This window comes from Oncorhynchus kisutch, linkage group LG14, assembly GCF_002021735.2.
Source record: "Oncorhynchus kisutch isolate 150728-3 linkage group LG14, Okis_V2, whole genome shotgun sequence".
Lineage (NCBI taxonomy): Eukaryota > Metazoa > Chordata > Actinopteri > Salmoniformes > Salmonidae > Oncorhynchus > Oncorhynchus kisutch.
Genome location: NC_034187.2, coordinates 4,678,326 through 4,687,426, shown reverse-complemented (window position 1 = coordinate 4,687,426; position 9,101 = coordinate 4,678,326). Strand labels below are relative to the sequence as shown.

Genomic DNA, 9,101 nt, shown 5'->3' with positions numbered 1-9,101 from the left:
ACACTGGTGTGAGTGTCTTTCATATCCTGTCTTTTTATATAAAGACATGTAACGATTGTTTAAAGATAAGCGTGATTAAAACTAAGATCCTATCTTAAACCCAAATCTGCATAGATGTCAGAATTGGTTTGTTCTGATCAAAGGGGTTGTAAAAAAGCAAGGAAACAGCCCGGGTTTGTTGTTTCAGTATGTATAGCATACGATGCTAACGTATCCCTCAGTGTTCTATAGGCCCGTGTGTATCTTCTCTGAAACGGGACCAACAACCATAAACAATTCGTAGCCTTTTTTTATTATAGAATTGCTTGAGTGACACATGTTCAGAACAAACGGAGAAGATTCCACACGGGCCTCAATACAATAGACATTTCCACTGCGTCACTCACCTCCTTCCAACTCTCAAAATGTAATTTTCCTGCTCGTTCGGATGCAATCATCTGAAATCATGTGTCCACTGACCTGCGTTCTACAAAAAATTCAATCAAGGATTTTCTTGTCCAACAATAGAGGAACGGTTTTGGTCTGGCCACTAAAAAAAAAATGGATTTAAAATACTATATTTTAAAGATCAGGGTTAGAAACCACTTTATCTACCCGGAAAGGGACATTAATATTGTCTTTACATGAACATATAGTATCCAATTACAGCAATGTGCATATATAAACCCTGAGAAGCCCATTATCAAGGCAGCCTTACTGTGTTACCAGCAATGTTTTAGTCTATTAGGAGTGTGGTATATTGATGTCAGGCTGATCAGTGTATAGGAGCATGGTATATAGGTCAGGCTGATCAGTGTATAGGAGTGTGGTATATTGGTGTCAGGCTGATCAGTGTATAGGAGTGTGGTATATTGGTGTCAAGCTGATCCGTGTCTATTGGGAGTGTGGTATATTGGTGTCAGGCTGATCAGTGTATAGGAGCATGGTATATAGGTCAGGCTGATCAGTGTCTATTAGGAGCATGGTATATTGGTGTCAAGCTGATCAGTGTATAGGAGCATGGTATATAGGTCAGGCTGATCAGTGTATAGGAGTGTGGTATATTGGTGTCAGGCTGATCAGTGTATAGGAGTGTGGTATATTGGTGTCAAGCTGATCAGTGTCTATTGGGAGTGTGGTATATTGGTGTCAGGCTGATCAGTGTATAGGAGCATGGTATATAGGTCAGGCTGATCAGTGTATAGGTGTGTGGTATATTGATGTCAGGCTGATCAGTGTCTATTAGGAGCATGGTATATTGGTGTCAACCTGATCAGTGTATAGGAGCATGGTATATAGGTCAGGCTGATCAGTGTATAGGAGTGTGGTATATTGGTGTCAGGCTGATCAGTGTATAGGAGTGTGGTATATTGGTGTCAAGCTGATCAGTGTCTATTGGGAGTGTGGTATATTGGTGTCAGGCTGATCAGTGTCTATTAGGAGTGTGGTATATTGGTGTCAGGCTGATCAGTGTCTATTCGGAGTGTGGTATATTGGTGTCAGGCTGATCAGTGTATATTGGGAGTGTGGTATATTGGTGTCAGGCTGATCCGTGTCTATTAGGAGTGTGGTATATTGGTCAGGCTGATCAGTGTATATTGGGAGTGTGGTATATTGGTGTCAGGCTGATCAGTGTATATTGGGAGTGTGGTATATTGGTGTCTGGCTGATCCGTGTCTATTAGGAGTGTGGTATATTGGTGTCAGGCTGATCAGTGTCTATTAGGAGTGTGGTATATTGGTGTCAAGCTGATCAGTGTCTATTAGGAGTGTGGTATATTGGTGTCAGGCTGATCAGTGTATAGGAGCATGGTATATAGGTCAGGCTGATCAGTGTATAGGAGCATGGTATATAGGTCAGGCTGATCAGTGTATATTGGTGTCAGGCTGATCCGTGTCTAGGAGCGTGGTATATTGGTGTCAGGCTGATCAGTGGAAGGTGTGTGGTATATTGGTGTCAGGCTGATCAGTGTCTATTAGGAGTGTGGTATATTGATGTCAGGTTGATCAGTGTCTATTAGGTGTGTGGTATATTGGTGTCAGGCTGATCAGTGTATAGGAGTGTGGTATATTGGTGTCAAGCTGATCAGTGTATAGGAGCATGGTATATAGGTCAGGCTGATCAGTGTCTATTTGGAGTGTGGTATATTGATGTCAGGTTGATCAGTGTCTATTAGGTGTGTGGTATATTGGTGTCAAGCTGATCAGTGTCTATTGGGAGTGTGGTATATTGGTGTCAGGCTGATCAGTGTATAGGAGCATGGTATATAGGTCAGGCTGATCAGTGTATAGGTGTGTGGTATATTGATGTCAGGCTGATCAGTGTCTATTAGGAGCATGGTATATTGGTGTCAAGCTGATCAGTGTATAGGAGCATGGTATATAGGTCAGGCTGATCAGTGTCTATTAGGAGTGTGGTATATTGATGTCAGGCTGATCAGTGTCTATTAGGAGTGTGGTATATTGATGTCAGGCTGATCAGTGTATAGGAGCATGGTATATAGGTCAGGCTGATCAGTGTATAGGAGCATGGTATATAGGTCAGGCTGATCAGTGTATAGGAGTGTGGTATATTGGTGTCAGGCTGATCAGTGTATATTGGGAGTGTGGTATATTGATGTCAGGCTGATCAGTGTCTATTAGGAGTGTGGTGTATTGATGTCAGGCTGATCAGTGTCTATTAGGAGCATGGTATATTGGTGTCAAGCTGATCAGTGTATAGGAGCATGGTATATAGGTCAGGCTGATCAGTGTATAGGAGTGTGGTATATTGGTGTCAGGCTGATCAGTGTATAGGAGTGTGGTATATTGGTGTCAAGCTGATCAGTGTCTATTGGGAGTGTGGTATATTGGTGTCAAGCTGATCAGTGTATAGGAGCATGGTATATTGGTGTCAAGCTGATCAGTGTATAGGAGCATGGTATATTGGTGTCATGCTGATCAGTGTATAGGAGCGTGGTATATTGGTGTCAAGCTGATCAGTGTATAGGAGTGTGGTATATTGGTGTCAGGCTGATCAGTGTCTATTAGGAGTGTGGTATATTGGTATCAGGTTGATCAGTGTATAGGAGCATGGTATATAGGTCAGGCTGATCAGTGTATAGGAGCGTGGTATATAGGTCAGGCTGATCGGTGTATATTGGGAGTGGTATATTGGTGTCAGGCTGATCAGTGTCTATTAGGAGTGTGGTATATTGGTGTCAGGCTGATCGGTGTCTATTGGGAGTGTGGTATATAGGTCACGCTGATCGGTGTATATTGGGAGTGTGGTATATTGGTGTCAGGCTGATCGGTGTATATTGGGAGTGTGGTATATTGGTGTCAGGCTGATCAGTGTCTATTATGAGTGTGGTATATTGGTGTCAGGCTGATCAGTGGAAGTGTGTGTGTGTGCGTGTGTGTGTGTGTGTGAGCAGCTGTGATGGCACATCTCTACCAACACACTCAAGGGACACTTACGTGGTGGACTAAGACAACAATAGACGGTGTGTACAGGCATGCTTGCTTGCGTGCGTTCAGAACAACGAGTCTTTCCGCGTGACGTGCGACAAGCGTCAAATACCGTCACTACATCCTGGATGTTTAATCGACAGTCAGCATTTTACTTAATTAATGTTTGATCTAAGTTAATGTTTAGCCAGCCTGCAGGCATTCTAGACACACATTGGCCAATAGTTTTTCTTAGCACTCAGCCAGACCCTTTGTTTTTTGTCAACCTGAGAGAGCATGTGAAGTACTGCTCATAATTTATGGAGATACTGTCTCGTTCGTTTTTTTTTAGGAAGTTGTTTGTAACACCTGGATTCAAATACTACTTGACTTTAGAATGCCTGGAGTGTGAGGTGGGCGGGGTTTGCACTTTTGAGCTCTTTTCTATTGGGTTCCATTGCAACAGGCAAGCTCAATCAAGCACAGATAACAGTATTTTAAAATGATTTTGAATACGATTTGAAGCCATGTCTGGTGTGTAACAGGCTATCTCATGTTGGCAACCTGCTGTCAAACATTCCAACCTGCCTTCTATGTTCTCTTGTATGAGCGAGTTCAGGTCTTTAAATGGACCTGAACTCGCACTGATGATCTATCCACAGGTGGTCATACCATTGACAAACTATCTGTTGATAAGCAACCGTTTGCTAAGGTTTACAGGTTAGGTTTAGAATAAGGGTTAGGGTTAAGATAAGGGTTAGTAAGTAGTTAGTTGAAATGTTGTTGCCAGTTAATGAACATCTACAAATCATTTCTTTGGTACACAAGTTAATTCAGCCGTCACTATGGATAAAACGAGTGAAGGGCCTCTGACTGTTTCTATGGTGACCAGAGCCATCCTGGGTTACCAGGATCTAAGTTAACTTGTTCTGGTTTTGGCTAGATGGAGTACAGCTAAGGACTCACAGTACTTGGGTCCCCTGAGGAAAAACTGTTATCTGTTATCAAACAAATGAAGAACTTGTTTTTTCTTCCAAGTGGCTATGGAATACGACATTTTAGGTCTAGATTTAATAAGATCAAGTGTTACCCAGTAATAGAAGACACCCGCATAGTGGATGTTTTAGCAGTGGGACTGCATTGGAGCCTTTAAATGAGTGAGCAACTGCTCTTGCATCATTGTTACAAAGTGACAACCATCCCATTCCTGTTAGAAGTTCAAAACTAGCCTATATTGAAATAATTACACACAGAAAACACACAAAAAAGAAGTTCTATCATTCTAATCATTCTAATTCTAATCATTCTAATCATTCTAATTCTAATCGTTCTAATCAGGGTGTAGATGACATCTCACATTCCAGCGTTTCGAACACGTAAACAAGGCAGGCCTTATAGGAGCACCATTTTGTTTTTTGTTGTTGTTTTTCATAACAAGGCGTTTCTGTGTAGTAATGGGGCAAGCATGATGGTTATGAATCTGTGCTCAGCGAGTTCTCTACATTTAGGGGGCTGCCGTAGTGAAGGAATCAAAGAAACAATTATCTGGGTGTTTTTTTTTCTTCTTTCTCGTAAATTTAAATTCCAGGTCGCAGAGCCAAAATATTTAGGTGCATATGCTAATGCTAATGCTAATATTTATGCTAATGTAAACTCCGTGCAGCACTGGTAGATTTGACAGCTCCGACAACGTCAAAACATCAGCGATGCGGATGTCGGCTAAAGCGGATCTGATTGAATCGGGCCCCTTATTGCCTTTTACACTATTGGAATGCGCTTTCATGTCATTATTGTTGTTGGGACAACCCGAGGTACCTAAAGCTATGAATCTGAAGTGTTAATTTGGGATTATAATTTCTCCCAAGTGGGGTCCCCCTCCATTTTCTAGTGTCAATATGGAATTGTTTGCAGAAAAAGTTTGTGAACCCGACATAGGACTAGAGCCGGCCTACCGACCGGACATGCAGGGCACTTGCCTGACCCCCAGGGGGCCCCCCAACCCAAAGAATACAATACAAATCAGACTATGAACATGTCATAAAACCATGGCAAAATGTGTAGAATTACAGGACGTTTTACAAAATTAAAACGTTTTTTTCCCCGAAACAAATCTGGCGCCCATGCCGGATGTGATGTTTTTGATAAGACTAGAATTCATGTAAAACTCAAAGATGGTGGTATAATCCTGGTCAATTTACAACTGTGAAAGACAATGATCTAATATTATTCGATCTAGCCTATCAGAGGGTATGTTGCTAGGGTTTCCACTCTTAAAGACACGTTCAAAATTCCACAACGTTTTCCATGGTAACTGCCAAACACTTACAGTGCAATAAAATGTGGGTGGGGGGGGGGAAATACCAAAAATATATTTAATGATCATTGAATTTTTCACAATGTAATCCATATACTGTATGTCAACCTCCCTGATTGTATCAAATCATGTATTAAACTCCCTGATTGTATCAAATCATGTATTAAACTCCCTGATTGTATCAAATCATGTATTAAACTCCCTGATTGTATCAAATCATGTATTAAACTCCCTGATTGTATCAAATCATGTATTAAACTCCCTGATTGTATCAAATCATGTATTAAACGCCCTGATTGTATCAAATCATGTATTAAACTCCCTGTACACAGATGCCTTGGAGGTTAAGGGTTTGGGGGTTGTTTCTGGACAACGTCCTGATATCCTTCTCCTGAAAGCGCAGTTCCCTCTCCCAGGACTTGTATATTATCTAGAGTGTGGATATCAATGTACTGGCTACATCCTGAAGCCTTTACAACTATAACCTATCAGGATTAGAATTCTGCATCCACCATGAAGAAAACTGAAGCCCAGAACAAAGACTGACAGAGAACAACATGTCAGAAGACCTAACAGAATAGACATGAAGAGGAGCCGGCTGTATTATTCTGTTATACAACTTCCAGTCTGTCATAACAGATCAGTCTATTTCCTGTGACCTCACAACCAGACAGAGAGTCTAAACAACCAGACAGAGAGTCTTGACAACCAGACAGAGAGTCTTGACAACCAGACAGAGAGTCTTCACAACCAGACAGAGTCTTAACAACCAGACAGAGAGTCTTAACAACCAAACAGAGAGTCTTAACAACCAGACAGAGAGTCTTAACAACCAGACAGAGTCTTAACAACCAGACAGAGTCTTAACAACCAGACAGAGAGTCTTAACAACCAAACAGAGAGTCTTAACAACCAGACAGAGTCTTAACAACCAGACAGAGAGTCTTAACAACCAAACAGAGAGTCTTAACAACCAGACAGAGAGTCTTAACAACCAGACAGAGAGTAGACTGTCCACCGTGTGGGAAGTCTGATGAACATTGTATTCCTGTGGTAGTAAATGTTGCAGGTGAGTCAGTCCACGGCATGGAGTTGAAAGACAACCGGTCTGACAGGAAATCGGTGTGGCTGAAGGTGCAACGGTGGTGTCCGATGTCCTCAGAGCAGGTCCGCATGTTGAGGATGGAGTCAGACTTCATGTCCCTCTAGTATGGAAATACAGGATCTGTGAATAAAATGAGGAGACAAAATTATAAATCCACAGTGGCAATCAAGTTTCTGGAATTAACAACAACAACAACAACAACAACAACAAAAAGACACTTGTGATTAAAATAATGATTTAATTTGTCAACCGAAGGATATATGGAATTAATTGTTTTAGTACAAATTCACAATGAGTGAAAACCCTTGTATAGAAATCCTGACAACAAGGCAATCTCTATGACAACAAGGCAATCTCTATGACAACAAGGCAATCTCTATGACAACAAGGCAATCTCTATGACAACAAGGCAATCTCTATGACAACACGGCAATCTCTATGACAACAAGGCAATCTCTATGACAATAAGGCAATCTCTATGACAACAAGGCAATCTCTATGACAACAAGGCAATCTCTATGACAAAAGGCAATCTCTATGACAATAAGGCAATCTCTATGACAACAAGGCAATCTCTGACAACAAGGCAATCTCTATGACAACAAGGCAATCTCTGACAACAAGGCAATCTCTATGACAACAAGGCAATCTCTATGACAACAAGGCAATCTCTGACAACAAGGCAATCTCTATGACAAGTGAAAGCTAGCCTGGATTTTCACATTTACATTGCTCCAAGTCTGCCGAGATGTGTTTTGATGTTTTTGGGGATTGTGATTCCTTTCAGGTACTGTAGGCCCTTGGATGAAGACAGAACCATTTAGCCCTACTGAGGATGGTATCTTAAGTTGAGACACAAATGGAAAGACAAATAACATGCTCATTGAGCATGGGAAATGTATCTATAAATACATTTGTATTATTATTAGTTCTGTGTCTGGCTTGGTAGTTAGCCTGAAAATCTGCTAAATCTGTGTTAAAATATACAATATCAAAAGGAAAACTGATTTAAATCAACCACCTCCTGCCCCACTAGAGGCCTTTTACCTCTTACCAGGCCGTCATTGTAAAGAATCATTTGTTCTTAATTGACTCGCCCTGTTAAAATAAAGGTTACATTTAGAGAAGGCCAAAAAATACGTGCCTCACCAAAATGTTTTACGGTAGCTGATTTTAGTTTTAGTATTAGGAATTAGTATTAGTATTAGTATTAGTATTAGTATTAGGAATTAGCTTGCAAAAAAAAAACGGAATAGTCCGCCGGAAGCTAAATACAATTCAAACCCACATTTGAAAATTCGGTCTAATCCCCCCCTCAATCGACAGAGTAAGTTGAAACTTACTTTTATTTCACTTGTGGATTCCGGCGGACTAAATCAGTTTTTTTAGCTAAATAATTCCCAGCAACGCTAGCGTGCACATACAATTCTAGCGTTGCTGTAAGCAGCTAGTTCTATGGAAGACAGTTGTGTAGATACAGTTACTCTCTAGTCAATCCATTTTGATAGAAATCTACAGTGAACATGAAAAACCTCCACCCACAAAATGTCACGAACTCACCAGTAGAGATGCCACCCCGTCATCACCAGTAGAGATGCCACCTCGTCATCACCAGTAGAGAGGCCACCTCGTCATCACCAGTAGAGATGCCACCTCGTCATCACCAGCAGAGATGCCACCTCGTCATCACCAGTAGAGAGGCCACCTCGTCATCACCAGTAGAGATGCTACCTCGTCATCACCAGTAGAGATGCCACCTCGTCATCACCAGTAGAGATGCCACCTAGTCATCACCGGTAGAGATGCCACCTCGTCATCACCAGTAGAGAGGCCACCTCATCATCACCAGTAGAGATGCCACCTCGTCATCACCAGTAGAGAGGCCACCTCGTCATCACCAGTAGAGATGCCACCTCATCATCACCAGCAGAGATGCCACCTCGTCATCACGACTGAGAAGTTGCATCCTCAAGTCTTCTGGAAGAAACAAGCCACTGCTCCTGTCATCTGTAGATGACCTCCTTCTTCACCACTAGATGGGAAATGAACAAGTTTAGTGCCAGTGGAAAAGTGAGTTCCACAAATAAGAATTGGACAATACTGACATCACCAATAAGACAATCTTCTAAGCCACAAATAGTCAATTATCAGATTCTTCAAAAATAATATTGACAACAACCTTTGGCGATTAGATGTTTTCATTTGTGAAGAGTTGAAACAGTAGAGAAGGGATGAGACCACGCTGCTTTAGGGACTGGAAACACACATCACCTGT

At 41.5% G+C, this 9,101-nt stretch overlaps 1 long non-coding RNA gene across 1 annotated transcript; it reads right to left on the bottom strand.

Moving 5' to 3' along the window:
- Positions 1–326: 326 nt before the first annotated feature.
- On the bottom strand, positions 327–9,101 carry LOC109903275 (uncharacterized). Its single transcript, XR_004202654.1, has 3 exons — positions 9,006–9,101; positions 8,387–8,858; positions 327–6,946 (listed from the first exon to the last, which is right to left on the bottom strand). It is a non-coding gene; the product is annotated as an uncharacterized LOC109903275 (long non-coding RNA).